At 40.6% G+C, this 25,735-nt stretch overlaps 3 long non-coding RNA genes across 3 annotated transcripts; all 3 read right to left on the bottom strand.

Moving 5' to 3' along the window:
- Positions 1–1,376: 1,376 nt before the first annotated feature.
- On the bottom strand, positions 1,377–2,828 carry LOC111857977 (uncharacterized). The gene is made up of 3 exons (XR_011985889.1): positions 2,749–2,828; positions 2,323–2,454; positions 1,377–1,986 (listed from the first exon to the last, which is right to left on the bottom strand). It is a non-coding gene; the product is annotated as an uncharacterized lncRNA (long non-coding RNA).
- A 15-nt stretch (positions 2,829–2,843) lies between these two features.
- LOC140583099 (uncharacterized) lies at positions 2,844–4,530 on the bottom strand. Its single transcript, XR_011985890.1, has 3 exons — positions 4,412–4,530; positions 3,046–3,115; positions 2,844–2,916 (listed from the first exon to the last, which is right to left on the bottom strand). It is a non-coding gene; the product is annotated as an uncharacterized lncRNA (long non-coding RNA).
- An 8,967-nt stretch (positions 4,531–13,497) lies between these two features.
- On the bottom strand, positions 13,498–14,381 carry LOC140583101 (uncharacterized). The gene is made up of 3 exons (XR_011985892.1): positions 14,339–14,381; positions 13,812–13,980; positions 13,498–13,713 (listed from the first exon to the last, which is right to left on the bottom strand). It is a non-coding gene; the product is annotated as an uncharacterized lncRNA (long non-coding RNA).
- Between the last annotated feature and the right edge of the window lie 11,354 nt (positions 14,382–25,735).

Below are 25,735 nucleotides of genomic sequence, written 5' to 3'. Positions count from 1 at the left end.
AACTGGTCTATGTTGATTTTTAGTCAATGTAGGATATTCCTCTAACAAGTCGCTGGATGTGCTTGTGGTGACTAACCATTTCACTAAGTTGTCACAGGCCTATCTTTGTCCCATCTAGTCAGCTAAGACTGAGGTACATCAATTTACTAACAGCTTTTTCTGTGTCTGGCTTCCCTGAATGTCTTCACTCAGAAAAAGGCAAAAACTTTGAGAGTAGCTTGATCACTGAGGTGTGTTAACTTACTGGTGTTAAAAAATCACCATTTCACCCAATTGGAAATGGGACTGTGGAATGATTTAATCGTATGCTTGGAAACATGACCAGGGCTCTCCCACCAAAAGCCAAGCAACAATGGCCACAATTGTTGAGATCACTCATGTTCTTGTACAATGCCGTGGTACATGAGATGACTGGCTAGGCTCTGATCCAGCTGATGTTCTGCAGAAGATGTTTGGACTAAATAAGATCGGGAAAACTGAAATGCATTTCCATGTTAGTGCATGAAGTCATTCCTGTCTGCATTTTTTGTTGTTTGTTAAAATGCCACCACCCCCTCCCCCCCGCACCACAAATTGTGAAGAAGGCCACTTAAGATCTCCCTCCTACCCTCCCCAGGTCCACCGTGCAGAACACCGTGCACCCAACAGAACATCCATTCCAAGAATGTAGTACTTAGCGTATTTCCTGGAATGTATCACCGAGCTTTAACCTGGCTCAACTCAGTGGGGGACAAGAATTTTATTGCCGTAGTGCTGTTGCAGCCCCTGAACACACAGGCATCACTATTGTAAAATGATCTTGTACGACAACCGTAGGATGTGCTCTTTGTACTAGTTATATGCTCTGTCAGAACTGCCGGGGAATCTTTCAGAAGGTGAGTGGGGACTGAATCTAACAGACATGTGATTTTGTTTTGTTTTGATTATAAGTTTTATTTAATTGTTTACTAATCTTGTGAGAAACAGAGAAGTGCAGAGAAAACCAGAGCATACCCGTATATGTTAAAGTTTTACAGTACACTGTTAATTATTTCCCTGTTAAATAACAGGAAATTACTGGCAGCAGGGTTACCATTATTTTCCTGTTATTTTAACAGTTAATTACTGTTAATGTTTTTTTACAGTGCACTCCCCGTAATGTTTTTCAACAGGAATTTACTGTGAATCAAAGAATAAAACAGGAAATAACTGGCAGCAGTGTTACCATTATTTTCCTGTTAAATCACCATTTATTTTCTTTCCATTAAATATTAATTATGTTTAGCATAGTAACGTGTACCACTGATTGTTATAGACATATTCTAGCTTGAGTTAATACAAGAATAGGCATAATCCATCAGATAACACTTAAGTGAAAGAAAACAAATAGTTCCGTGTTGAAATTAACTTTTTTTTATTGTAATACAAACACTGAAAGGTAAATACATACAAATGTAGGCACACATGGATCAGACCAATCACAGATATCATGTTCATTGCTGACATCTGTGGTCGCTGGACGGAAAATAACAACTGTGTCTGTCTTAAACTAGCAAAGACACTTGCGTTTGGCTCTGCGCTGCGTCGGTGCAAGATAGGGCCCTAAACCTCAACATTTAATGTTCCCTGAACTGCTGCTAAAATTCAGCTAAAAAGACTCAAACCAAGGATATACACTGTGACTCCTGGTCACATAAAAATGTTACACATAGGCTCAGATTAATCACAAACAAATCTCATTTTCTCATGTTCATGGCTTAACAAGTAGCAAATACATTTTTAAACCCAAATACATTGTTCATTATAACAAAATACTGAACCTCAACACTTAGTGTTACCTAAACCACTAAAATTCAACATGTGTGAATACATTCAAACCAATATTTAACACTTAATGGAACTCTACATCAATAAAGAGCAATAAACAATAAAAACACTGTCACTGCTTAGAACACTAACCATTTTCTCAAAGCACACAATGAGGATCCTTTGCAAAGTCTTGGGGGTCTGTATGTGAGAGAGAGAGAGAGAGAGAGAGAGAGAGAGAGATGAGTTCCATAATTTCAAATTTTTAATCCAAAATTATATCACATGACTTGACCTAACAAAAGCTAATTTTAGAAACAGAACACAAAACAGACAGAATAACATAAAATAATAGAAAGTGTGATGAGTACAATTCAAGAGAACAAAAGAACAAAAAAAGAATGGCAAAAGAGCATGAAAGAGGAGTTCAGCATTCTAACTTTGAAAGGCAGTTGAGAATGAATATTAGAATGAATTTCCCCAGCCTCCTGAGTCATTGCTGTTTGAAGATGTGTGTAATGTATACATCTTACTCACCATTTTCAAATGAAATCCCACTGAAAGTCCATGAGCTTGCGCAAGAGGCTGGCGACGTGTGAATTGACGGTTCTTCTTTTCTTCCCCTTTGCAGCCTTTGTCCCTTTTTCTGGGTTTATACCCACAAAGCGTCTGAAAAATTATACACTGGTTAAAAATCTAGTAATTCACACAGACTAACAGCACAACAAAGACAACAAATACCAGGAGACAACAAATGTACATGAACTATCCTCAACATGCACTATCTTCTTGCCTCTGTGAATATTGCAAGTTGCACTAAAACTTTCTAACTTTCTTTTTCGGGACGATTTCAACTTTCTAAATCAAAGTTAATTGCTAAATCCCATCACCAGACCTGTTGAAACCATGCTTGAGCCACAGCTAGGCCAGAAAAAATGCAGGTGTTAACAGACAATATCTTACCTCTGGATGAATTCAAGCGTGCAGGCTGCCTCCTCCTGGTACTGTAGGTTAAAGATGTAAAAACAGGAAAAAAAAGACGCGGGTTCACAAAGGTGGACTGGATCCCTTCGCAAACGATTTGGCCCTCAAGGCTGAGCATCCAGCGCTGGAAGCGGCTTCCCGTTTCTCCTGAAACAGAAACGTTTTTAACTGTCAAATTTCTGTTTTAGTTTTCACTTTGAATACAGTTTAGTTTGATACCATTGAATTCACTACATACAACACTAAAGCCAACTGTCTTATCTAAAACCAACTTACCAAGAAGTATCAGACGAGGAGTTGCAGGTATAGAGAGTGAACTCTCAAGGTCAGCTGCAGTGGCATATATCTAGGACATAGAACAAATTAAACACAATATTAATGACATAAGACTACCACTGAGTGAGATAGGTAGATATATAGATAGAATGAGAAATGGAGAGACAGGAAGAGATAGATAAAGAGAGAGAGGGGGATATAGATAGAGAGATAGAGAAAGATACAGAGAGAGATAGTGATGGATAGATAGATAAAGTGAGATAGATAAAAGAGATAGAGGGAGACAGTTAGATACAGATATAGAGGGAGAGACAGAGAGAGAGAGACAGAGAGAGAGAGGGAGATAGAGGTAGAAATAGAGGAAGATATAGGGATAGATTGATAGGGAGAGATTGATAAAACAGAGAGATAGATACAGGGTAGGTAAAGAGAAAGAGAGAGATAGTGAAAGAGATAGGTAAAGATAGAGGAATAGATAGAGACAGAGGCAAAGTGAGGGAGAGATAGATGGTCAGTGAGGAGTGTGTGTGTGTGTGAGAAAGAGAGACAGAGAGAGGTGTATGTGTTTGTGTGTAGGGGAACTTACATCTGCAAGAATAATGAGTCCTGAGACATCTTCGGAAAAGTGAGACAGAAGAAGATGGATGACCTGATAGGACAGCTCGACATCATCATCATGCTGACAAAGAACTTCCTTCATCCTTGCATTTGTCGGTTTAGTCTTGAACATTTCCACAATCGCTTTGCCACACTCTTCCATGGCAAGTTCAAGGCTGCGCAGCACAGGAATATCAGTAAGAAGCTCAAAGCCCGAAGCACTAGCCCGATCAGTAGTAGATGTTTTTGCTGGATTGATAGGCTAAAACCTGCACATAAAATAGTCACACCAGCATGTCTGGTAGCCCAAACTGCTATAATCCATCAAAGACGAGCAGCTGACATGAATTCATCAAATTTGATACTGTATTTATACAGTCTTAGACCAACTATCTAGCATCATAAACAGCTATCAGTAAATAGATTTATGTTAGCCGTTTGATTTTCAGGATGAATCTGCTTTAACCAGACGTGCACATGGCAAGAATGCCACACAAACTTGACAACGGGAATGCTACTTAAACGTTATAGGCCTAACGTTAGCCTATTGTTTATATATTTAGATCGTATACATAAATGGACATTAAAATAAGCGCATTGTTTCTAAAATTAATGGACAAACTGTCGAAATGTTGCTAGCTTGAATCACCTTGGCTCATTAGCAGTTATTCATGTGGTGTAAGTCCGTGGTGTTTAGTATAACGTTACATCAACATCACTGATAGATGTTAAAACTATGCATGACTTTCAAAAAACTCTTTAATCTCACCGGATTATTGTGATTTTGGTCGATGTAACCACCGCGATCTTCCGACATGGATCTCCGTGTTCGTTGCTTGCAGGTTCAAATGCCACCTTCTACGCTCCTTCCCAGAATGCAAAAAAAATACTGTATGAACATGTTATTTCAGATAGTGGCGCCAAATAAAGTGGCGCCTACCAGCGTGCTGCGTGTCATACGGAAATTTACACGGTGTTCAGAAATAACAGGGGAGACACACAGACACAGACACATACACACACACACACATTGGGAGCGCAGTTCCTCAACTAAATGTATAGGCCGTCTCGCGTAAAATCCGGAGTGTATGGTATGGTTGCATTAATAAAAGGGTATTACACCCACGATAACAAAACACATTTGCGTATGCGCAGAAAACACCGCAAACTTTCTTATTTCTGTCTTATTTCTGACTATGCAAGATTATTCTTGATAACATTTGCAGTAGAGAAATTAGGTGTTTAATTTGTCTAATCTTCATTCAGTAAATGCATAAAATGTTTAGTTTGTTAGTAATGGATTGCACCGTCGACTATTGATTGAATCAGTCGTTGTTTAGCAACCTAAAAAAAAAAACGAAATGAAATTACTAACTTCTCCACTGATAAATAATAACTTTTTTATAATAAGCATAAAATTGCATATCAGCATTTATCTCCATAACGTTACATACCAGACCATCTAACTCTATCCGACATCTTGAATTTTCGATTTTGCGGTTAAATAACAAAAATGAGGTGTTATTTAACAATGTGGTGTTAAATAACAAAAATGAGGTGTTATTTAACATATATTTACTAAAATTAACAGTAAGGCGCAGTTATTAAAAATAACAGGTTAATCATGTTGAAATTTGGGTTTAAATTAACAGAAACATTTAACAGTGTATCTTAGCTAAAATGTTTTGCATGTATGCATATAATCACTCTCAGGAATTCATAGTTTGAAATGAATGCATAACAGCATCCACTGTCATTCTTATGACAGTGTAAACTGTCAGTATGAGTATGTAGGGTACGTGGGAGATGTGGTCGTGCAACAGGAAGTCAGAGTTATTCTCCAGAAAGCACATTCTATTGAGCTATCAAGTCATAAGCTATGAACTGTTTTAGATAAGAAACAGTGTGTGGTGCAAAGATGATTCTAGGATTCTTCTTCATTTCTGTCATTGCTGTTTTATCAGGTAAGATTCAGTCACTAAGTATGCTGCCTTCATACCAGAATAACTGTTATCTTTCAGTAACAATAATACGTAATACAGACAAATCCAATAACAGCTAAAATGTTTAAACAAAATAAATTTTAATGATTTATCTTGCTGCTTCCAGTTGCCATCTATGCAATCTATTGCATAATTGCTACATGAAATGGATAATGTTATGATTTCCATGATTTTCATTAAGAAAGATATTAATGTAGGCATTCATTCATATTTGCATAGTTAGTATTTTAGTAGAGTGTAAAACTATATAGCACAATGGAATACATGCAAAAATATACATTACAATTTATAGGACTTTAATTTTTCATATTTATAATTTATTCTCAGATTCACACCCATACACTGATAAATTAGTAAAAGAAAAAAATTGCTGAGGTCTCTTAATTTTTCCAGAGCTATATATACAGACACATTTATATTAGAGCCCGACCGATTTATCGGCAGGCCGATATTATCGGCCGAAATTAGGCATTTTCCAAACTATCGGTATCGGCGTTTATAATGGCCGATAAATGAATATTTCAAAAATAAAATAAAAACGGACGAAACACCCTTCAACCATGTCATGAGTGTTGGCGTTGTATAGTTTGTCCACTAGAGGGCACTCTACACCGTCCGTGTTGGCAACACTCGTGTATAACGCGCCACACATCCTGCAACCTGCTGATCCAGCCAGAGTCAGGCAGAGAGAACCAGTTATCCGCGAGTGAGATCATCGGTGAAGTGTGTTCATGGTGATTTGGTCACGAGACATACATTGCTTGAATAACAATTAAAAGAACATCCCCATCAGTTCTCTTAACTCAAATAAGCATGACAAAATTCGTGACTATCATGTCCAGTTTTGCTGCTGTTAAATAAGCCGAGAGTGAAGCGGAATTAGCTAGTAATTACGTTACGTTGTTACAGTGTACAGTAGTTGACTGACTGTCCTTTTAACTTTTGACAATGAGACTGAAGTATTTCTTTAATAGCGTGGCAGTTATAGCAGTGAGACGTATCATCTCTCCTTGGCCTGTTATATTGAAAATGTATGTTTTACAATTTGCAGTATGACTTTATCCATTGCTAAATTATGGCTCATCATAGACTAGCTAACCACAAAGCTAGCTAATGCCACTATCAGTGGAAGACCGCTAACGTTAACATTAATGAGCTTGGAAACCACAACGAACTTATTCTGCCTAAATAAAGTAATGATTACTGTATTTATAACTAGCATATCTCTAGTTACAGTCCCTGCATTGTAAAATGTAAGTTAGACATTTGCGAGGAGTAAACATTTAGACATAGAGAAAAAGTATCAAACGTAGCGTGTGCATAAAAGTTAGCTTTTCTTTTACATGTGTGTGAAATCCAATGACGCCAAGTGTGCGTTGCAGACTGTCATTCAGCCGCAGCATTAACGAGTCACATAATGGATTTAGATCGCTAAATAGTAGGTTGTTGTTGTTTTTGTGTTTTTGTTCAAAGGACTTTACGTTTCATATCTTAAGTTTGTATTTTTATACATTTTATTTATCAGAACTTTAATATATTTTGATGTTCCTCTGCTCTGTTGTGACAATAAAAGAAACAAGTTTCTTTTTAAAATGCATTATCATATTATGTTAGTTAAAACTCATAAATAACTACAAATAACTAATGTTAGGGAAATCTGTTAATGTTTTGTTGCGCGTTTCTGAAATAAAAATAAATATATATATATATATATATATATATATATATATATATATATATATATATATATTAGGGGTGGCACGGTTCACAAAACCCACGGTTCAGTTTGTATCACGGTTTTAGGGTCACGGTTTTCGGTTCTGTACGGTTCTTGTTATTTTTTCTTTTAATCTTTAACACTCCAGAAATGTACTTCAGCATATGATATATAGCTTAATTATCCACAATTTAGGATACAGTATTAAAAAAGTTATATCATGTAATCATGCATAAACTGAATTTGACTTGACTTAAAGCACATTATTAAACATTATTAATCCCAGAACAGTAATAAAATAAAAGTCTTGCCTTAACATAAATGCTAAAAGAATAGATCGCTTTAATCGCTATTACAGTTGGGTATGGGCACGCGGTCTTATTTAGAAAACATACAAAAAGAGACGCATATAATGTGTAATCATTCGTTTTGTATTTGTCCGGTCCACGGGGTTAATTTAATTGGGGATCGTTAAAATGATAGATCACCTATCTTGATTAAGCCTGAATCGGTTCGATAACGTGAAAAAAATTGGTATTAATTATATTGAATGTTCTTGAGTAATCGATAAAATCAGTTTCTGTGTATGTACAAGACATCAATCTGTAATAGTGCAAAATATGTCCAGTTGATATGTCTAGTATGATCATCTAGCTGGCAACAGCCTGTAGGTCTGTGTGGTCAGACACTGTGCAATAAACAGAATTTTTAGGAACATGGCAAATGTTCACATTGCAGCATGGAAGCAGGCTCACTGTTACAACGCTGACCGGGGAAGCAGAGGCGAGGAGACCTAGGATCGGGGGAATGCGAGGTTTAACACTAGGTTTCCTAAACCTACGCAAATCTACGTAAAATCCCCTCGGCCCGACCTCAGGTGGAGAGGCCATTAGCTCCATTGTCCTCCTGCTTTTGTTGTGCAAAAACACTAGTTACCTGTGAACCCTGCCACATTTGCATTTCTTTACCCCCACGGCTGCTGGCAAGCTTGCCATTTCTATACAAAATATCCCACACTCTGACTGACCCACAAATATGAAAGACACAATTTCACAAAATATAGAAACACAAGTGTTTTATTTGTCAAAAATAGACTGAAAACAGAATAATAATAATAATAATAATAATAATAATAATAATAAAAAGTTAAAAAAAATTCTCAGTCCCTCAGTTCCTCTTCATCATCTCAGTGGTTTCATAGTCAGTGTTTGCAGTCGGGAATCTGGCCCCGGTGCCGGGGGGCCCACTCCTGGCACGCCCTTGTTGCTCCCCTGGGCCCAACACCACATTTCACACAACACTAGGGCCTTGAGGGGCGGTGGGGAGGTGCGCCGAGACACTGCCCCTCAATTTTTACTTGCATGTTAGACACCACATGACACTAGGGCTGAGGAGGTGGGTTGAGGCAGGTGGAGCTCTGCCGTCTGCCAGCGGTGGGGTGCCCATGCCTCAACTGCTCGCCACAGTTTAGCTACAGCTATAGCTAGATGCCTTTGTCCATATTATGGATTTCCTGGCAGGTCACAAGTTATTACTTCTGTGTCCGTTGGAGAGCGCCCTCCGGCTTTGATTATGAATAAAAAAACACTGCATGAGAGTGTTCAGCGCTCAATCCATAATGTACACATTCCCTCATTTTGGATACGAATAAAAAGTCTATGCTTGACCTGACAATTTTGTCTCTTTGCATTTAAATCTAGATTTATTCACACTGGCCCATGAAAATGAACACACCTAACGTTACCGGAAAAAAACGTGAGATTAAAAGTGAGGGAGACTACTCCCCCCGCATACAAACATCTACTCTCATGTTTGTAGCAAATAAATATTAGCGTGGTTGCCGTCATTTTACTTAATTAATCACTTGCTTTGCCGTCTCACCACAAATTGCTAAGTATACCGAGTGCGTTGGTCAACTCTAGGTGCGCCTTATTACAAAATGGGCGGGAAAAACTGCCTCAGAATGTAAAATGTTAATCACTAATTGCCGTACAAGTGTTAATATTGCAAATATATTACGTGGTGGTCAAAGTTATTATTATTTAAGCAACAAGGTATGAGAGGCAGTTAAAGAGATAAAGGGAAAGTATATAAAGTTAAAGTGCGTTAACGTTACACCGGGAAAATCCTCAAGAAAACGGTCCAGACTTTTAAAAAAAACATAATAGCATACTCACCTTCAAATTTTTTCCTCTTCAGTGACTTCGATACCAAATTGTATTAACTCCTTTATTAAGTGAGCGGTAGACATCATTGCCAGCTCCATCCTGTAGGCCAACGTACACCAGCCAGTCTGACGCAAGCACTTTTAACGGGCTTAGAGCAGAGGAAACACCAAGTTCAACAAAAATCAACCGAACATGGCGAGACACGTGTAAAAATAAGCTTATATTATTATATTATTCGGCATTTACCGAAATATTAACTCCAAAACAGACTTCGCGTTGAAATCCGTGCGAGGTTCTGTCCGAACACCCACAACTCCAGCCAAGCGCGGGAAAGTTTCTTAAAGGGGCAACAACATTTACGTCTACCTAAGCAAGTTTTGAATCTTTTTTTTTTTTTGCACACCACCACCCCCCCTCTTCGGAGGACAACTTTGTTTTACATTACATTCAAGAGCAAAGATTGTGGCCGCTCCGAACTCACCAGTACCGTGGAAAAGGAGAAAAACAGGGGGGGTACAGAAACAACAAGCGTAACAATAACAGACATCAATCACCATGGGGAGAGAGAAAAAAAAAAAAAAAAAAAAAAAAAAAAAGGTATACAGAAATAATAACACTAATAATGTAGGCGGGATGGAAAAAAAATGAAGTATAGGGGAATACAGAATACAAACAACCATAAGAAACATAACACTCGTCAACCAACAAGAATTCTAACAACATCAGTGATACTAATAATAATTAATACAAATCGGTATTATATATATGTAGCATACATACACGTAATCGTACCGTTATATATGTATATTTCAATTCCTAAATCTATAACATACCCTAAAAAGTAATAATAATAATGATATTGATCGCTCAACCAGTCTTGTATGCATGTGCAAGTGTAGGTGTGACCTGATTTGTCATTGGATGTGCTGGCATTTAATGCCGTCAGGGGAGGCGGCAGCACCCCCCCCCCAGGCCCAAGGCGAAGGCAGGAGAACCAGGCAACCGAGGCCACCCTACCGCCCCCCCGGCACAAGGGCCCACAGCCACGCATCCCAGAGACAACCACCCGCCCAACCCGAGAGGGAGCCCGCGAGGGACTAAGGGGGTGCCAACCCCCGCACAGGGAGGCCCGCAGAGGGAGGACGGGCGGCGAGCCCCCCAGCCCCACCCGCAACCCCCCCACCGGGGCAGGCGGGTCCAGGGCCGAAGGGCCCCACCAACCGGGACCACCCCCCCACCCCCCGGCGGACGGCCCCCCACACACCGGGGGAGCCCCAGCCCCCCCAGCCCGTCCCCCGGCAGGACGGGCCGCCGCCCACCGCAGCGACCCGGCACGCCTCCCCCCCAACACTGCAGGATGATCCAAGGGGGGCCCATACAAAGAGCCCCCCCCCCACCCGGGAGCGGACCCGCGGCGACCGGGGAGCGGCAGACACCCCGCCCAGCCCAGACCGAACCCCCCAATCCGCCTAGCAGGGCCCAGAGTGTCCCAAGATTCCCCGGACCGCCCGCCAGAGCCCCGCCAGGGCCCCACCACGGCGCCGCAGAGCCAAGCACCACCCGGCCCGCAGCCCAAGAGAGGAGGCCGCCCATACCCGCCAGGGCCACCCGAACCCCCCCATGAAGGGTCTTCCCCCCGGCGGGCCACCCCACCCGCACAGGGCCAGAGACAGAGAGTTAGGGGGGGCCCCTCAGCCCCCATCCCCTCCCTGACCCATGTTGGTGTGAAGTGTGCATGTACATGTGTGAGAGAGTTGTGTGTTTATGTCTACAATGCATTAAAATTAGTGGGTGCAGTTCGGGTATGAGGGCCCCACCACTGGCAGATGGCAGAGTCCCCCATCCCCCTCCCCACACCCCCAAGGCCCTAATGTAATATGGACTGCGTATATGACTAAGGTGCAAAAAGTGGGCGAGCAGTTGAGGCATGGGCACCCCACCGCTGGCAGACGGCAGAGCCCCACCTGCCTCAACCCACCTCCTCAGCCCTAGTGTCATGTGGTGTCTAACATGCAAGTAAAAATTGAGGGGCAGTGTCTCGGCGCACCTCCACACCGCCCCTCAAGGCCCTAGTGTTGTGTGAAATGTGGTGTTGGGTCCAGGGGAGCAATAAGGGCGTGCCAGGAGTGGGCCCCCCCCGGCACCGGGGCCAGATCCCCGACTGGCCCCGATTAGTCCCCATCCCTGACCCCGCACAGCCGGCAGGGACGGCCAACCGAGGTGTTCAGGGGCGCCACAGGCAGCCCAGCAGCAGGGAACGCCCCCCCCCAGGCGCAGACCGGGAGAGACCCACCCCACCACGCCCGATGAGACCCCAGCTAGCGGCCAAGGACGGGACAACCCCAGACCCCCCCGGCAAACGGGGAGCCGGACCAGCCAGGCGGGGTGACCCCCGCCCCCCGGCCACCCCAGGCCCCCCCCCAGGCGAGGCAGAGGCTCCCCCCACCGCCCCCCCCAAACCACCCCACAGCGCCCGAGGGCCCCGCACCGGAATCGCCAACGGCAGACAACGACCCGCCCCCACCAGGCAACGGGCCCGGGCAGACCAGGCCCCCCAGCATGCGGGCGACCACCCGCCCGGGAGCCGGAGCAGCGGCCCCAGCAGATAGAGCCCACGCCCCCAAACCCACGCACCCCAGCGCAGCGGCCCAGGCGGAACCCAGAGGCCCCACCCCCCGATCCCCCCCCAGCGCGCCACCCACCCCGCGGGGGCAGAACCCCCCCACCCCCCGCACCGCCCCCACCAGGCCAGGCCAGCGGCCATCCAGAGACACTGACCACGCGCCCTCAGCCAAGAGAAACACCAGAGGACCCCAGCAACCCAGCCCCCCCACCCCCAGCCCCCAACCCGGGACGGTGACGGCAAGGCCCCACCACCCCTGACGACATTACGTTAAAAAATCCATTATTGGAGTCCAACTGTCTTCAAAATCGATCAATTGATTTTTCTTACAGGCAGACATCCTCTCCATGGAAACATAATCCCAGAGTAGGTTTTTGAACAGATTTATGTTTAAATTGTCTTTTGACTTCCAGTTCAGAAGGATTGTTTTCTTAGCAATGGTTAGTACTGTGAGAAGCATGCAAGATTTATTCATGTCCATATTAGTGTCAGTGAGGTCCCCAAGCAGGCAGAGTGAGGGGGAGGGTGGGATGGGATGCCCTAGGTGTGTCGATAAGTCTTCACAAATCCTTTTTGAATCTAATTACTTGAGTGTAATTAAACGTAGCCATTCCGCATTGTCCTTATTCCAAATTTCATTCAGCATCTTAAAAAATAACGCAAAGGTCAAAATTTAAAAGTTGTAAAATAATAAAAAATACATTTAATAAAAAAGATTTTCTGACTATAATATTACAACAAAACAACATCAACAGTTGTTCAAAATATTTTATTAATTCCATTAGCATTATGTTTGTTAACTATATATTTAAATGTGTGTCTTGATATCTTTTAATGTGTGTCTTGATTTTATCATGAGTTGACACACATTAAATTAATAAACAAAAAATAAAAACACATAGTTAGATCTACTCTAATTAGGGCTAAACTTAAAATAAATATATGAATAAAAATGAAATAAATCCAAAGTACAAAAATGTACCTTTCACATCTGAATTTGAAAAGTTGTACCTTTATAACTCGTTTTGGGAACATAATTGTACCCTAAGGACCAATTGTGGACCTTTAAAGGTACCATTATATTTTTTGTTCTCCTACTGTAACAACAAAATTGTACCCCTGTGGTACCTTTTTTTCTGACAGTGTGGTTCTGCTGCAGGGGAGGTGGGCACTCTGGCTTTAGCCTTCTCTTTTAATTTTGGGAATTCTAGGGACCTCTTCAGTGTGCAGCTTTAAGTGGTCAATGTTAACCCTTAAGGTGGCTTTCCCAAAACCATCTACAAGGTCAACACTTTTCCCCTCTATTCTTGTCACTGCGAAAGGCCCCAAGAACTCCGGCTCCAATTTTCCTCCCTTCCGTTGCTGACTGCGAACATTCTTCCTCCACACCATGTCACCAACCTGAAGCCTTTGGCCAAATGTCTTTGATCGCAGGTGCCTTCTGGTCTTCTCCTGCACCCTTTCAACATTGTCCTGTACTATTTTGAGGAGTTTTTCCTGCCTCTCAATGTCAAAGGTGACCTCCTCTTCTAAATATTTGTCCTCAATGGAGTGATCAATCTGTAGAAAATTAAATAACGTTTTTAAGATATTATTTAACTTGTCTTCAGTAGTCAAAGAATATATGCATTAACATTTATATTAAAAACCTGTCTAACCTGATACTGTTCAGGCACTTCAAATGGGTAGCGTGCTTCTCTACCAAACATCAGGAAATATGGTGAGAAGCGTGTTGTCAGTTGCTTTTTGGTGCGAAGACCAAACATCACTGCATCTAGATATCTGTCCCAGGTGTTGGGCTTATCGTCCACCAGCTTGGCAAGAGCCCTACAAATGAAATAGATATATCCATAACTTTTTGGTTTGAATTCCATATTCTCCATAGGATTGTAACAGTTACATTGTTTTTGCAGTCACCCTTATACAGTGATCTGAATAAAACTTTAATAAACAAAGAAATCAATGGGGGAGCTTCACAAACACAAACAAGAATATAATGTTAGATATGAAGGCTCAGTGAATACATGGAAGGTACAATGAGTGAGTAAGCTGGTTTGGCTTATGTAGTGGTGTGTGAGGACTGGAAACAGGGGACTGGAATCAGGCCAACAATCAAAAGCCCAGTGAAACAAGTGTAAGTGTAAGACTAGAAAAGTAATGGTGAAAAGATGTAATCATATTTTACCTCTGTATGGTACCATTACACCTCTCAACCAGCCCATTTGTTTTTGGGGTGGCATGGGGCACAAAGGCTCCTCTTGATTCCCAAGGCTTGGCATACCTCTGTGTTTATCTACAGGGATGTAAGAAAACCTCTTCCTCATTTGTGCCTGAATTGACGCTGTATAAACATATATAAGTTCATACCACTGCTGAATGTTCATACCTCTGCTGAATAGCAAATACATGACAATGCTTACATATTCGGCACATTTGTAAAATACAATAACATTTCAAAATGTATTGTATTAAAAAAAAAAAAAATACTTACAGTGTTGACAAACTCTTTGCCCTGTGGCCTGTACTACGAAGCGGGGTTACTGGCTTATCGGGGTAACTTGTCAGATTTAAGGTACCACAGTTTAAATGGACTTCGTATTCGCTCACTTACATTTTGCCCAGACTACCTTAAATCCAGCAAGTTACCCCGATAAGCCAGTAACCCCGCTTCGTAGTACAGGCCACTGGTCTGTGAGGATGCGTTTGGGCACTTCAAATTGGTAAACAAATTTTAGTATGCACTCTGTCACTTCCTTTGCGGTCTTTGACTTTAAGGCATAAGCTTGTGTCCATCTTGTGCAATAATCAATCATCACACATGTATACTGATTCTTTTCTTCTGTCATGACCAGCTTCCCAATTAGGTCCATGCCAACAAGTTCAAATGGAACCTTTGTCTGTTAAAGTAAAATCAAAGTTAATTAGAAATTAAACTAAATTGGAAACTATAAATGCTTTCATAAATTAAAGTCAGTAGTACATACGACAGACACAACACAATCTAGAAAATCTAAATTCACACCACATCAAGAACATATAATCTGTGAAACCTAGAGTACAGCTTTAGTTATCCATGCAGCAATTAATTAATAAGGCATCTATGGTACGATTAATTCTAAATAATTGCTGAGTATTTTCCACAAAAAGGACTTTTCATTTTCTGTGTTAATGTTCTTAAAATGTAAACACCTGTACTTCTGTTAAATACCAGTGATTTAGACTTACTCTAAAACAGAGCAGTTGGCCCCTTATTCGGCAGTTCCTTGTTCACAAAATCCGTTCCACCTTAAACAGGCGTGATCTGCCATATTAGCAGCAATTGCTCAGGTCGAAATCAAAACGTCTGTTCAAAACCTTACCTGATAGGGTAATTATTACACTTATTATATACAGAGTTTGAGGACATTTTACTGTAGAGTTTTAAAAATAAAGCCCTGTGAAATGTGCATTTTTATTTTCCTTCTTATCAAATCTATCTACAGTATCACAGTACAGCACCTACTGCATCTCCTCCTACAGTCCTTCTTTTCCCACCCATCAAGAACAAATGTACTTGTATGTTTCTTTTTGAAATTCCACCTATATCTCTCTTTTTCATTCCTCTTTCCATCAAATTTTTCACAGTCTTTTATGGGGAAATTTTCCAAACTGCTCCTATCCATTCAATCTATCTAGTGTTAGAATGATAGGCCAGCTTTTTCATCCATGCAAGCTACATATCTAAGTAGGCCTAATAATAAAATCTGTGTCTTCTATGCAACCTGTGTTTTTTTTTTAGGTGGCATCTTTCTTGAAACAGTGGAGTGAACATGGAGCCACACTTGACTTTGACCAGCCTAACAATACATTGAAGACCTCCGTTGCCCCAAATGTATGAGGCTATTATTCTAATTATAATGAAATGAAAATTAATAACAATTATATGTATTTCGTTGTTTTATTATTCTGCAAGTTTTGCAGAATAATGATATGAGAAATGGTATGACAATAATGGTATGAGAAATGGTATGACAATAATGGTATGAGAAATTTCTACTGTTTGTTATTATTTTTATAAATTTATGTCTGCTAATAAGGGTATTACTTGCATTCCATGATAATGAGCATTCAAAGGGCATTATTTTTAAAACTCTACAGTAAAATGTCATCAAACTCTGTATATAATAAGTGTGATAATTACTCTATCAGATGGCGTTAAGGTTTATGACAGATCACACATTGATTTCCAATGGGTCTTAATGGGAAACAATGCATATTTCACAGGGCATTATTTATAAAACTCTACAGTAAAATACCTTTAAACGCATGATATAGTACGTGTAATAATTGCTCTTTTAGGTGGTGTTAGTGTTTTGAACGGACGTTTTGATGTTTACCAGTTTTCATTGCTGTGAATATGGCAGATCACACATAATGCCTATTTAAGGTGGAACGGATTTTGCAAATGGGTGATTCCATCTCAAATCAACCAGTGGGTTCCACCACATGATCACAGATTTAGCAGATTTTTTCACCAATTGTTGGTATTGGCATGAGAACAAAATCCCCCAATTTTTTTGTCCCAACTCCCGCTCGTTAAAAAATGGCAGCCATCTGTATTTTTGGCCTCGACGCACTTCGAGACGTGCCCTGCCCCTTTTTGAAATCCTCTTTTCCTTGATAACTCACTGGCTATATGTCATATGGAGATGAAACTAGGTGTATTTATGTAATTTTTCATGTAGATTCAGATTCCTCGCATTGCATTTATGTAGTACAGCTTAAAATCCTATGTATTAATTTAGAGCACAGCATGTGAGCGGAGCGTGAGCGAGGGGCGGAGCGGGCGGAATTCGGTCAGAGCGCGGAGTGGTTTTTTTTATTATGGCTGGAGCGGTCGCTCTGTCTCGCTCCAGTTTCGCTCCGATACCGCTCTTTCCACGAGCCTGATGCGTGCCCAGATCTACAGTCAGAATAATTGTACAGAATTTATCTGTACAATTATAAAGACTGTTACACAAATTAGCCGAGATGGAGTTCGCGAAATATTTCACAAAGGTTTAAGGCGACAGTTGTTAGGTATGCAGATTATTACGAGGAAGAAGTTGGCTCCTTATTCGCCATGGCAGTTCCTTATTTGAGTAATTCCATCTCAAATCAACCAGTGGAAGAGAAATTTTCCACCATCACTTCTCAGATTTTGCTGATTTTTTCACCAATTGTTGGTATTGGCATGAGAACAAAATCCCCCAATTTTTTTGTCCCAACTCCCGCTCGTTAAAAAATGGCAGCCATCTGTATTTTTGGCCTCGACGCACTTCGAGACGTGCCCTGCCCCTTTTTGAAATCCTCTTTTCCTTGATAACTCACTGGATATATGTCATATGGAGATGAAACTGGGTGTATTTATGTATATTTTCATGTAGATTTAGATTCTGCAATCAGAATTTGGCTATCTAATGTGGTTATGGAGATATTTCTGAAAAACAATTTTTTGGGGTACCCCTTTTCGACCCCCCAGAACCCAAGGTCTGCATGTATATATGTTACTCAAAAAAATAGGGGTTACTTCACATCACCTCATCTTGAAAATAAATAAAAACCAGGGGTGTGTTATGCCCTGTTTCATAGAAATCATCAAAAATTTATTGTCCAGGTTTTGCCACACTTTATGATTTGACACACAGAAATGAACAGCAATATATGTAGAATATTTAATGCATATTCATAAAATCTGCTCTTTTCAAAGTGGAAGTTACCTCAAATTCTTTTGTACTGCATATCTAGTCAAAGACTCATAATGAAGTTATTCATCTCTCTACACTGAAAGGACATTTTAGACTAAAGGGTCTGGTAGCAAAAATCACCAATCACAGTTTTTGTTTCATTACCCTGGGTATCTGATTCTGAATGAACAAAGCCCACAAAATGAGTTCATAGAATAAGACCAAAAGGGTACATGTACATGTAGGAGACCTGTCAAGTTGCAGTGACACAAATAATATCAACTAGGAAAGACATGCACTTTGTAGCTACCAAAGTCATTTTGCTAGGAAATGCCTCCACAAATGCTTGACCACTAAGTGGTTTTAGTCATCTGTGCCTGAAAGTTTTCAAAGCATGCTTCAACGTTCTTGATATCCTCAGCTGGCAATCTGTATTGTCGTCCCATTCCACCTGAGACAGCAGGAACAGAAACTAATGTCAGTATATGGATGAATGGAATCCAGCATTCTTCTTTGCTTTCTGGCCAAAACAGATTGTTCCCAAATGCCCCGCGATGCATAAACCTGACAAAAATGTCCTGATTTTCATCAGATCTTTGGTCAATACAAACAATGTACCACTTGTCATCATAGACTACTGCAGCATATTGTCCAGGTTTAAGTTCAGATGAAGTGACTGTTTGGACTGATGGTTCCTTTTGAATGATAGTGGACATTCTATCAGCAGAGAGTCTGAACATTAAGAATCCATCTTTGGTCGGCACAAATCTATGGTGACTACGAGTGCCTGGAATAGTCTTTGCAGACACCAGTCTCTCATAGATTTTTTGGCCATGGTCTTCAATTGCTTCACTGCTCACAAATACAAATTCAATTCCTGAAATGTTATCCTTGCACCAGTCGTAGAACCTGTCTGGAGTCAAAATCTGATCCTGCACTGGCGCTTGCAGAGAGGCACGCCTAACAAGTCGTTTAACAGTACCACCTATCCCGTCACAAGGACTCTTTCCATGACTGGTAGCAAAAAAATTCCAGGCAGCACTAAGGCCAAAGTCTTCAACATGGTGAGCCAAATTTGTAAAATTTTTATAATTCTTGTACTGGCTGGCTGCACCACCTGAGAAGTAATGCACATGATTTAAATTTGGTAGCAGAACTTTCAGTGGATTCATGAGAACCTCAATAAACTTGTGAACAACAATAGCATTGTGTTCCCTTTCATTACTGACAACACAAAAACTTTTGCAACTTAGTGAACCATCGTTTTCACTACCATCCCTATAGTAAACCACGAAGGGATGCAGAGTCACCTGGGATGTATCCCAATGAAAACCTTGAACAGCATCCTGACAAATGAAAGAATAGTTTTCGGCAAAATCCATGAGGATAACAGCCTCCTCTCCAATGGGAAGTTTCTCTTTCAGTTCTTTTAAATAAGTAGCCTGGGCCTTGGCTGTATAGTGATGAGCTGTGCAGGAGTCACATTTTTCACAAAGTCTCATAATGAAATCAGACACTGACAAAGACATGTCAGAAATTATGCCATGGCTTTCATGACTCCACTGCTTGAACTGAACAGTGTAATCTGGGTCCAAATCAGCATTTTCAAATACACTCACCTAAAGGATTATTAGGAACACCATACTAATACGGTGTTTGACCCCCTTTCGCTTTCAGAACTGCCTTAATTCTACGTGGCATTGATTCAACAAGGTGCTGAAAGCATTCTTTAGAAATGTTGGCCCATATTGATAGGATAGCATCTTGCAGTTGATGGAGATTTGTGGGATGCACATCCAGGGCACGAAGCTCCCGTTCCACCACATCCCAAAGATGCTCTATTGGGTTGAGATCTGGTGACTGTGGGGGCCATTTTAGTACAGTGAACTCATTGTCATGTTCAAGAAACCAATTTGAAATGATTCAAGCTTTGTGACATGGTGCATTATCCTGCTGGAAGTAGCCATCAGAGGATGGGTACATGGTGGTCATAAAGGGATGGACATGGTCAGAAACAATGCTCAGGTAGGCCGTGGCATTTAAACGATGCCCAATTGGCACTAAGGGGCCTAAAGTGTGCCAAGAAAACATCCCCCACACCATTACACCACCACCACCAGCCTGCACAGTGGTAACAAGGCATGATGGATCCATGTTCTCATTCTGTTTACGCCAAATTCTGACTCTACCATTTGAATGTCTCAACAAAAATCGAGACTCATCAGACCAGGCAACATTTTTCCAGTCTTCAACTGTCCAATTTTGGTGAGCTCATGCAAATTGTAGCCTCTTTTTCCTATTTGTAGTGGAGATGAGTGGTACCCGGTGAGGTCTTCTGCTGTTGTAGCCCATCCGCCTCAAGGTTGTGCGTGTTGTGGCTTCACAAATGCTTTGCTGCATACCTCGGTTGTAACGAATGGTTATTTCAGTCAAAGTTGCTCTTCTATCAGCTTGAATCAGTCGGCCCATTCTCCTCTGACCTCCAGCATCAACAAGGCATTTTCGCCCACAGGACTGCCACATACTGGACGTTTTTCCCTTTGCACACCATTCTTTGTAAACCCTAGAAATGGTTCTGCGTGAAAATCCCAGTAACTGACCAGATTGTGAAATACTCAGACCGGCCCGTCTGGCAACAACAACCATGCCACGCTCAAAATTGCTTAAATCACCTTTCTTTCCCATTCTGACATTCAGTTTGGAGTTCAGGAGATTGTCTTGACCAGGACCACACCCCTAAATGCATTGAAGCAACTTCCATGTGATTGGTTGATTAGATAATTGCATTAATGAGAAATTGAACAGGTGTTCCTAATAATCCTTTAGGTGAGTGTATACCATCAAGATAATCAGATAGTTTTGATTTAGGGGGGCACTGCTCACACCTGTGCAACATACAGTCACGAGCATCCAAAGAACAGACAAGCTTTGCCATCAAGTCTTTGTAATCAGAAGAGACAGGGAGGGCTTCAACCATCAGTTTTACATTTTGGTGTATTTCACAAACACAAACTGAATGCATGCCTGGTGAATCAACAGTTACACACCAGGGTGGTCTTAGACTGCAGAATTTGGACTTCCCAACCTTAATGTCCCCAAGCCTTTTTTTGAACTCAATATATAGTTCCTTAAGATTTACTAACAACATCCTTTTCTGAACATGCCTCTTGCCAAGTTCATCACGAACAATTACAAAGTCCTTCTGCCCTGGGCATTGTCGAGAAAATTCATCATCACTGTAAAAGTCCTTGATCAACTTAACAACATGAGCTGGCAAGCCATGACCTTGCTTTTGTTCAGGTTCTGAAAGAAGACCCTTGCTCTTCTTGAGAGCCCGAGCTTTCTTCACAAGATATCGGGTGACACCAAACTCTTTGACAGTTTTATCAATCGTCCAATTTGCAGGTGTAAGTGTAAGCAATTTAACCTTTTTTTTGCGTGTACTTCCAGGAATTTTATCCTTGAGGCCTGTCACTATATCCTCAATATCACTGCATGCTTTGCAGTTTTTAGAATGGTCATGATCTGAAACCAAATCAGAGGTTGGAATTTCCAGAACGTTTGATAGCTTTTCAGTGACCGTGTCTGAGACCTGTTGCAGTTTTCGTTTACCATAAGTTTTACGTGATGCATTTTTAAGTTCATGTAGTTTTAGAAGTGAACAGTCAAGGGCAGAAAAACTGGTGTTGAGTGATTCAGCTGCATGCGTCTCTGGTTCAGGGAAAGTGTCATCTCTGTCACTGTCAGGTAGTTCAGGGGCCTCTGGCTCTTCTTCAAGCTGTGGAGGGTTAATCAGATCCTGAAGCCTTTCCTTGCACGAAATGCATACCCTCTCACCAGGGATGACAGATTTACCAGAATGTGCTTTTAAATGTTCAGCCTGTTGGGTCTTCAGTGAATGGGTACCTGAAAAGATAAATGTTCAGGTCTGCTGCATGGTCCCTTTACAGAGAGAAGTTTCTGTGCAACTTCAGCAGTTCAGCAGTGTGTTAATTATTGACAATATTTGAAGGAAATTAAAAAGGAGGAAAAGAAAAGAAACATTGTTTCTAAAAAAAAACTATTGTTTCCATCCACTTTACTGTAAATTGCATGCACTAAAAAGGTATCCTGAAGAGGCTTACCTTTTACTCGCTTCTTGTGAATATCAAATGGGTTGCAGCATCTGTCTCGCTGAAGGAACTCGAAGTGTGAGAGAAAAGTAGCTTGATGGTGAAGGCACATAGTTGCATCCATTGGGTTTAGAGTGTCAGCAGTGTTGCTTCTGATCAGCAACAAATGTCGCTCATTTTCTGTCAAATCCTGCAGCCGAATTAAGCGTTTTGATTTCACGTAGTGCTTTAGATGGCATTGGCTATTGAGAGCCAAGCCAATACTACACGGTTCAGGTCCTTCTTCCATAGAGATTGTGATTCCATTTCAGTTTTTTTGTTGACCAAAGTACTGTTTATCCTTCCTTTATCTTCATGAACTTTTTTAACTTTTCCTCATCTGGGGTCATAAAATGGTGTGTAACATATGGACACTCTGATGTGTCCTGGAATGTCTGTGCAGAGTTTGTATACAAAGATGATGTTGCGGGTAATTTTGACCCAGACACTTTAATGTGCGTAAAAAGCTGGTCAGATCCAAAATAAACATGTCTCTTTGATGTACTTTGTTTTGAGTAGCCTTTGAATAAACATTCAGACCCACAGACCCAGGTGTATGTACAGAACAAACTTTCTTCCCTTTGTCCTTGTCACTGTTCTCATGTCATCTCTTTAAAATTTCTATTTTTATAAAACAGGTGATTTCTATAAAACAGGGCATAACACACCCCTGGTTTTTATTTATTTTCAAGATGAGGTGATGTGAAGTAACCCCTATTTTTTTGAGTAACATATATACATGCAGACCTTGGGTTCTGGGGGGTCGAAAAGGGGTACCCCAAAAAATTGTTTTTCAGAAATATCTCCATAACCACATTAGATAGCCAAATTCTGATTGCAGAATCTAAATCTACATGAAAATATACATAAATACACCCAGTTTCATCTCCATATGACATATATCCAGTGAGTTATCAAGGAAAAGAGGATTTCAAAAAGGGGCAGGGCACGTCTCGAAGTGCGTCGAGGCCAAAAATACAGATGGCTGCCATTTTTTAACGAGCGGGAGTTGGGACAAAAAAATTGGGGGATTTTGTTCTCATGCCAATACCAACAATTGGTGAAAAAATCAGCAAAATCTGAGAAGTGATGGTGGAAAATTTCTCTTCCACTGGTTGATTTGAGATGGAATTACTCAAATAAGGAACTGCCATGGCGAATAAGGAGCCAACTTCTTCCTCATAATAATCTGCATACCTAACAACTGTCGCCTTAAACCTTTGTGAAATATTTCGCGAACTCCATCTCGGCTAATTTGTGTAACAGTCTTTATAATTGTACAGATAAATTCTGTACAATTATTCTGACTGTAGATCTGGGCACGCATCAGGCTCGTGGAAAGAGCGGTATCGGAGCGAAACTGGAGCGAGACAGAGCGACCGCTCCAGCCATAATAAAAAAAACCACTCCGCGCTCTGACCGAATTCCGCCCGCTCCGCCCCTCGCTCACGCTCCGCTCACATGCTGTGCTCTAAATTAATACATAGGATTTTAAGCTGTACTACATAAATGCAATGTGAGGACAGACATATGAAAGACATATGAAAGTGATCAGTTGTCAATTGTTGACACACGTCTGCATATAGTGCAAAACAATATTATAAACATTATAAACAGTCATATATATAGGTCCAAAACTTACCTTGATTGGTGTGTTTTGCGTTTCAGTTTTTAGTGTGCCTTTGTTTTTCTGGCAAACTGTACACTGTGACACCTGTGACAACATACAGAATTTTTTTCAATGTGGAAACACGTCTTTACTAACTTCAAATAGCTGTATAAGAAAAACATAAATAATAACATACCCATCGTTCAATGTCTCTGGACATTCCAGGCCAGTAAAAACGCTGGGATATGGCATCCCTAGTTTTTAATTGCCCACAGTGTGGTCCAATTCCACTGCTGTGGAACTGAATGAAAAGTTCATCAGCCTCTTCTGCGCCACGAACAACTTTGTCCCTGACTTCTTCGTCAGAGCCCTTGTTTCTGGTGTAGTACAAGTCTCCATCTAAAATACATTCGGAATTATACGTATATTAATAAACATATGAAGACTGCTGTATTTACTGTTTTACTATTTACATTTACTTCACATGTATTAAGGCCACTTAAAATTAATAAATTGTTTTACATGGCCGCCCGCCTCAATTTTTTGGTGCCGCCTCAATTTTTTTTCAAAAAATCAGTTTTTTTCACCTCAAAAACTGTGGGTGAAAAATCTTGAATGTCAGCCTTGGATTTTTCAATTTGACGCTTCTCAGACAATGGTTTTTATCGTTTGTCAGATTGTTTGTGGGCCCACGGTATTAAAATCTTGGCAGGGCATCAATATACCGAGTAATATTACCCTTCGCGAGCTGTTTGAGAACTTTTCTAGTTTTAGTATATCTCTGTTGCCGTTCGTCTTTTCACTAAAAATATAAAATCCCCTACTCACCAATATTTTAGAAGTTTGAATCATGTAAAACAATTTATTAATTTTAAGTGGCCTAATGTCTGGAAGTCATGTTTATTAGATGTTTCTTGCAAAAAATAACTTACCGATTATGGAGAAATTAGAAGATCTTCTTCGTAAGCTGTATCTCTGATGCTTGCTGTAATTTTTCAGATATTCTCCTTTAATTAGTAAGTCACATATTTCTTTGACTAATTGGGGATCCATGATTTTGAAACAGCGATAGGCCTACGGTATTACGTCATACGTCATCATACGTCATTCGCGTTACGTCGAACTCGACTTTTTTTGCAAAAAATACAGAAAAATACAAATCGTCTTCTTTCGGTTTCAACCTTACGTCAGCCAGGGAATGTTAAAATATGTAAACTAATATATTTTAATGTTTGCAATCAAATAAAAGCTTATAAATGTAAAAGTATTGTCTTTTTTAATTGGTGTTTGGAGCCAATAGCTCCAAATTTTTTTAGGGGTTTTTCGTGTCAAGTCGTTTGTCGAAGTCGTGCCTTCTGGAACCAATTACTGACGTAGGGTGAGGTATAACTGTATTTCACCTTGACGTGATTAGCATACAACTGTCACGTAAACAGTAAAGTTGACCCTGTTATTTTACCTGACTCTAACTCTGATTGTGACGTCTAGGTAAAGCAACGCAGAATCTGGAGCTGGAGTCTAAATACAACCAGGACTCAGATCCAGACACTGCTCATTGCGTAGACTTCTTTTCATTCACAATGTCTTATTTATTCAGTGTATTTGTCTCCTGGTTTTGGATTTTTTTCTCTGGTTTTTATTTCTGGCAAATTCGTTGGATTGGGCTGTGGATTATATATATATATATATATATATATATATATATATAAAATTTAAATGCTCAGTTTTGGTAAAAAAGAAATACTTATATTCTTATATTATGTTAACAACAGAGATAACACAAACACAGATTTCATGTGTTTATTTTTATATGTAAAGCTTAAATGAAAAAACAAATTCATTTAAAAGATAAACCAGAATATCAAGTCTGAGAACAGAGTGTAAAATAAAAGACAATGACGCTGAGGCAGTAAAAAAGGTTATGTGGTACATTAGGCGGAGCTTAAAGCTCTCCCCCATCTATGATGTCATAAGCGGGATGTGGGCGTATCCTTTGTTCTGATTGGTCGGGGGGAGGGGTTTTGGCCAAATGGTATCATAAATGCCACGTGTTGCCAATAGGGGGCCGTATGGTTTGGGAGTTGTTATACTTTAATAGAATAAAAATACATTACATG

Source organism: Paramormyrops kingsleyae, chromosome 25 (assembly GCF_048594095.1).
Source record: "Paramormyrops kingsleyae isolate MSU_618 chromosome 25, PKINGS_0.4, whole genome shotgun sequence".
Taxonomy (NCBI): Eukaryota; Metazoa; Chordata; class Actinopteri; order Osteoglossiformes; family Mormyridae; genus Paramormyrops; species Paramormyrops kingsleyae.
The sequence above is the reverse complement of the archived record's forward strand: the minus strand, read 5'-3'. Positions and strand labels throughout refer to the sequence as shown.